This window comes from Antrostomus carolinensis, unplaced genomic scaffold, assembly GCF_000700745.2.
Source record: "Antrostomus carolinensis isolate BGI_N321 unplaced genomic scaffold, ASM70074v2 scaffold9205, whole genome shotgun sequence".
NCBI classification, from domain to species: Eukaryota; Metazoa; Chordata; class Aves; order Caprimulgiformes; family Caprimulgidae; genus Antrostomus; species Antrostomus carolinensis.
The window spans coordinates 31,962-38,544 of NW_010315684.1; positions in this window are offsets into that span (position 1 = coordinate 31,962).

Genomic DNA, 6,583 nt, shown 5'->3' on the forward strand with positions numbered 1-6,583 from the left:
CTTTGGAATTATTAAATGCATCACAGGAGGACTGCATTTGCATACAAATATTTGCAGAAATAAAATTAATTTTATCTTATTTAAAAACATTTACCTTGACTGGTTTTTTCCTGTGTTATTTATACCAGATTTGTAATGTAATGAACATTGACATCATCACACAGGCAGCCTTCTGATATATGAAATTGCTTATGCTATCCCCCAGGTAACACCTCTTTAAGTAGCTGATATTTACTGCAGTCCCCTGAGATAATTTTCTGGGAATTGTTGGGTTTGTTTCTTTTATATCCATCTCGGAAACATACGTGTCAGTGAATACCCTTTAACAGGGAGGCTGCTAAGGTGAGGGCTGAGAAGAAAGAATAAGCCATATACAAGATCTGGTGTTGTTGAACCTTCCTTAGAAGGCAGAAAACATGCAACAACAGAATGTATCCAGTAATAATTATCTTGCTAATATAAACTTTTATCATTCTGTAAAATAATTCACAGTGTTAGCAGCATACCTGCATTTTCAAATGTTCCTTTTGTTGTAAATCATCACAGTATTAAAAGGATATGCAGTGCTTGCCTGATATTGTGAGTTATTTTCTTAAAGTATAAATACATTGGGTATCTGATTCCACCCATTTGGATCTGTGTTATACTGGTATGTAATATCTTTAATTTCAGTGGAGGATATCAGATTTTATTTACATTTAAATGAGTAGAATGCAGAATCAGGATGCCAGTTTCTTTTTATTTAATCAAAAGCAAAGAGAACACAAAATCAAATCTGCAGGACACGCAGAAAGCAAACACAAGTTGGGAAATCTGAAGAATTCTTGTGATTATATTGTCTTTTTTTTTTTTTTCGCCTAGGAGATATGATTCTTGCTGTTTATTAAATTTAATTGTTTTATCACCATTTATGAATGAATAATAGTACTGTGCAAAATTGTATTCTCAGCTATCCCAGCACATACAGAATAACTAGCTCCACTGTCTTACTGTTCTGGAATGTCACTACCATCCTGAAATATGCCTGCTGCTTTTTTGAGGGCTGTTTGTGGACCATCATAATATGAAATTATCATAAATTTGGTATTGAGACAGTGAGCTCTACTGGAAAATGCTTTCTGAAGCACATGGGACCTAATGTGCCTGAGCACACTGCCAGGTTACTGTGCCACTGGGCAAGTTAGTATGCTTGCAGAAGGGGTGCGAAAGGATGGGAAGGGCTACAGCCACTCCTAAGACTACTCATCATGGCCAGTCACTTAGGCTAACATTTAGAGCAAAATCTGAAAACAGGGAACAAAGGATAATCCCTGCCTTAGTTATGACCATAGCAGAGGAAGAAAACAGTGCTGGAAGGGATTTTGAGGGCTGTCTAGTTCCTCTCCTTATCTCAGCCTCAGATCGTCTGTCTCTGCTGTACTGCAGGAAGGTGTTTAGAGGCCTGCAGTGATGGAGATTTCACTCTGAGTCTCTCTCAGCAGCATAGAGTCCTTACTTAACAGGTTTGGCAAGCAGGAAGTTTCCTAATACCTAACTGCTACACATGGAAAGCAGGTTCTCCCTTTCCTCTTGATGTAGGTGAATGCCTCTGCCAGCCCTCTCATCTCTTTAGGCCAGAAAACTCCTGTCCCTTCTACCTTCCCTTGTAGTTTGGGTTTTCTGAATCCTTTGCCATTTTTGTCTCTCTCCTCTCAGTATTTCTGAGTTGGTTCTCAACTGTCCTGGAGTGTAGACCTGAAAACTGAGCAGACTATTCCAGTTTAAATAATAATGGCTGGATAGAACAAAATGATTTTTTCATTATTTATGGTACTCCCACTTATGCATTCCAGCATCAGCATAATGCAAGATAGCCTAACACTGCTGACTGTTCTGCTCGTCATCTATAACCTCTCTTTCCTGAAGAACGGCTTTTTTTATCCTGGTACATACTTGTGCAGTTGACTATTCCTTTGTATGTGTAGAATCTTCTGTTTCTCCTTATTCGGTGGCATTTCAGTTTCTCCAACCTGCCAAGATCCTTCTGAATCGTAATGCTGTGCTCCAGCATAGTTGAGGCTCTTCCTGTAGATACGGTCTCCAAATGTGAATCAGTGTAATCTTTTTAGTCATCAAAGATGTTGACAAAAGTACTGAATAGTTGTGGATCCAAGACAGGTCTCACTGAAATCCCATTCAATGTATCCTTTTAGGCTGGGGGGACTAATTATTTTCAAATAATTTTGCACTCATTTTATATGCTTCTCTAGACTATATTTTTGGGGGGTTAAGAGCACATTCTGTGAAACCCTATGATCCTCACTTTTTCTACTGTTTACGAAGCCTGTTACCATCTGGTAGAAGTAGACTAGATCAGCCTCATATTACTTGTTACTGACAAATCCATGCTGTTACTTCTCATATCTTTACTTTTTAGATGCTTACAAATAGTTAGATTGTTTGTTTGGGGTGGGTTTTTTGAGGTTTTTTTAAGAGTAGCAATTCAGCTGACCACTTTTTAGATCTCATTCCTTCCACCTTTTAAGAGAGATGTAATCCTTTTTGAGTTGGAGATAATCAGTAGGAGCTCTAATACTGCTTCAACCCTAAGGGAGTTTCATCAGGTCCAGTCTATCAAAAAATCTTTAACTTATCTAAGTATTTACCAGTCTATTTCTTCATTTTCCTAGCCTCAGCTCTTGGACTTTTGCCAGTGGTGCTAGTAGTGAAATCACATTTGCCTTCTTAAATTGAAGACTGAGGTTAAAAAAAGGCGTTACGGACACTGGCATCTCAGCATCAGCAGTACTCAGGTGATGATTAAATACATTTCCCCCTCTACAGAATAACAGACCATTTTTTAACTTGGCCTTCTCACTGTGCATCTTTCAAATATCCTTGCTATCTTTTAAATCAAATTGCCTAACATTTGGGGACCTTATATTTCTGGTTTTGTCCATACATAGTCTATACATTTATTCATAATTTAGTAATTTGGACTACTTTCTACTTTCAGGTCACTGAAGATCTTACAATTCAGCCAAGTTAGTCTTTATTTCACTTCCTTTCCTTCCTCTGTGTAGATCAAGTTCTGCAGTTTTGCCTTCAGCAGTGGATCTCCAACAAACTTCAAGCTGTCTTGAACTTGCGGAACTTTAGCTACTACTTCTCTGGGTTTAAAGTCTCCATTTAGTGCCTTCTCCTCTTCCTGACAATGAAAATAGATAAAAGAGGGCCAGATTGATTCATAATTTTAATTTCTTGTCCATATTGCTAATCAGAATTTAATATATTTCTTCTATACAATTTTCCTTCTCACAGTGTTTTCTACTACTTGTGACTTAGGTATGATCCAGTCACTGGCCTACCTTAGGGAAGATGCAAATACTTAGGTTCCCATGCAATTTTTGCAGGATGCCTCACTCCTCCTACCTAATGCAGCGTGCTTCACCTGACGTTCCAGGTAGCATGAGTGCTTACCTCTTCACCTCTACAACTGCCTTTTTCTAAGCACACGCCTTGTGGACTACATTCACAAGAGCGTGCCACTGGGGAAAAACCACCACTCTCACTAGAAAGGACCAAAAAACCTCCCACCAAACTAGAACACTGTGTTTGGAGGCGTTTTCCCAACTAGAAAATAAGATGTAAGTTGACAGCATTATCTTAATTTAGTTCTCTCCAAAGCTGGCTGGCTGATGGTGTTGCACAAATTTCCACACATGGAATTTTTAGAATAAATCAGGTTAAATAAGGGATTTGAGTGGAAAAAGGAAGGCACCTCTTACAGTGAAATAGAAAAGGTGAATGTTCACACCAGACCCTTAGATCTCTTTAGAATACCTTGCATGGGCAAAAATCACTTGGATTTTGCCAGTAAGACAGGAATTTCAAAACCTGGCCTGGACAGACATCAGCTGTATCAAATGCATTGTTCTCTTTACCCCTCGCCTCAGAGCAAGGTAGGTATTTAGGATCTGATTCTGAAATGATCACTGCATCTCCTGTTGTTTCCCACTGGACTTGTAAATATGTATTATGAAAATCAGGACTTTGATATAAAGGCAAATCACATGTAGGAAGAAGAAATGCAAAATCAGGGAGCTTTTTAAAGAAATACTGACTATGATGGTTTCACATGAAACTTACTGTATAAGGCTCAGAGTTTTATTTGGTGTGAAGCGTATTACCAGATTCATACTAAAATCAGTTTGTTGTCAACAGCTCCATTTCAAATGATAGCATAGATATGAACTGATGATGATCTGAAATACTTTAAAAATTGTTTTATTGGTAACAGAATGAATATATAGTAGAGATTTTACAGCCTGCTGCATAAATGTGTTGTGAAATCAACATGAAAGTCAGTCAATTCAAAATGCATTTAAGAATACTTTGCGGAATTATTCTGAGTCCCCCTGCCACTGCTTATGGTTTTATGGCGATGATTTGCTCTTGATACATAAAGACTGTCTCTCAACGCCACCTGAAAGGCACAAAAACTAAGATGATGTGTCTTGAGGTGGATCTGCTCACAGGGATTCCTCTCCAGGCCTGATGGCTTCGTTAGCATTTTGCACCAGTGGGAGACTCTGGTAAGAGATCCCACTAAGGGACTAAGGCATTGCTAGACATCAGAGAAATTATTTCTAAAGTGTTAATCAGACATAAGGTGCAGTTAAAACAAGAAACTGTCTGAGATTCGTATGTGCTGGTAACTTGAATACTGTGTATGTAACATTAGAATATATTTCAGGGAGGTTGAGCTATGGTACAGTTAGGACATACAACAAAGTCTCTCTAAGAGCTCCAGAGAGACATTTAAATACTAATAAGCTTTATAATGTCTCTTGGCCTAGAAATAACTGACTGAAATTTAGGTAGTATCTAGAAGTTGCATCTAAAAAAAAAAATGCATCTTGTTCCAGTAGATGGGTAAGGGTGGGTTGGGTTGGAGAGAACACAATCACAGTTATATGACAACAGACTTAGAAGCCGTAGGACATCTAAAACTGTCTGAAGAATGATAAAATCTTTAATGAAGAATTATCAGTAACTCTGTGTGAAAGATGCATTTCTTCCCAGACAGCAGAAGTGCATGCTGAGGAGCATAGCTGTGAGACAGTATCTATCCTGGAATTAATGCTACCCAAGACAGCGTTCAAAAACAATTCTTGACAGACTAGTGCTTCAAGTCCAGGTGAGTGCCAGTCTGACCTGATCTGCTTTGCCTTATACACTGCGCCCAGTAACCTCATCAAACCCGAACAAGTTAAAACCATGCTTTTGCTTTCCCTATTTCAACAACAGTGCTCTTAGCTATTATATCACTTTGCACTTCAATAGTTTAATTCACTTAAGTTGTTCAAAGCCTTTGGTGAACTTTGTAAAAGGGAAGCTACTTTGAAAAAATATCCAGTGTCGCATTTTTAAAGCTAACTATTCTAGTAGGTAGGATCTAACAGCAGCATGACTGAGTGTAGAAAACAAAGGTTTTTGAGTGCGCTGGGAAATGCCATTGCCAGACCGTGTAGCTAAAGCAGGGACCCACGTCAGGACGAAGTTCAAACCAACCCAGCTTCGTAACTTGGGTTTTCTGTAATCCCCTGTGCCGACTGGCTTCCACGGTCTTTGTTTCATCTTGGAGAGCATGGATAAAGTCCCAGTCTCTGTTTGCAGCAGAGCAGAACAAGAGCATGTCTGTCCCAGCCCTCCCTGAGCCGGCGGTGCTGGGGGCACCCGCTGCGAGGAAGGCACGCAGCAGCGGCTGCCCCTTCGCCAGGCGCCTGAGGAAGGGCCAGCAGTGGGAGAGCTCTTCCTACAACAGCTCTTCCCAGAGCCCAGCCAGCCCAGCAGGCGCAGAGACATACGCTGTGGAGGATGGAGCCTGGAGAGACATGTTAGCTGTGGATGTTTCTAGTCGTTTTACAAATCACTGAAAGGCACTTTTTTAGTCAACAGTACAGTCTTAAACGTAGCCAAGTTTGCTGCAGTAAAATAAACAGTTTTGACACAAAAGTGAGCAAAACAAACTTAAGCACAGTGCAATGCAACGATCCAGGAGTCAAGTTTTTCTGGTTTAATTTCCCAGAGTTTCTGCAGTCTAGCAATCAGAAGATTAAAATGTGTTAAAAACAGTAACAAATAAAATACCTTACAAAGACCATTTAAGATTTCACCACATAAGCCACTTTGAAAGGACAACTAGTACTTGATTTTAATTTTTCCGGTGGCCTGATGACCCTCGAATGTGCAATACGTGTGGCACTCGTGCGTGCAGGAACAACGATGCAAGTAAGCAGAAGCTCTTCCTTAACTTCCACACACTACTTTTCACACTTTAAATACCCATCTGTGGTTCACAGGTGAACAGTAAAATAACAGAGTCATAACCAAAGCTGTCACCTAATGGGGTTTTTCTTCATGTAGGATGAGTTTCACAGGGAAATGCCCCATGTGAAATTGAATAGCGAGAAGACACAGTGCAACCCGCTTGCTCGAAATTGCTTCCATAAATGAAGCGAGGCTTTTCACCCACCAGCTGTAGATGCCACGGTGCCTGCAGACGGGTCTCCGTCCCTTTGCGGGCAGCAGCACACGTGAA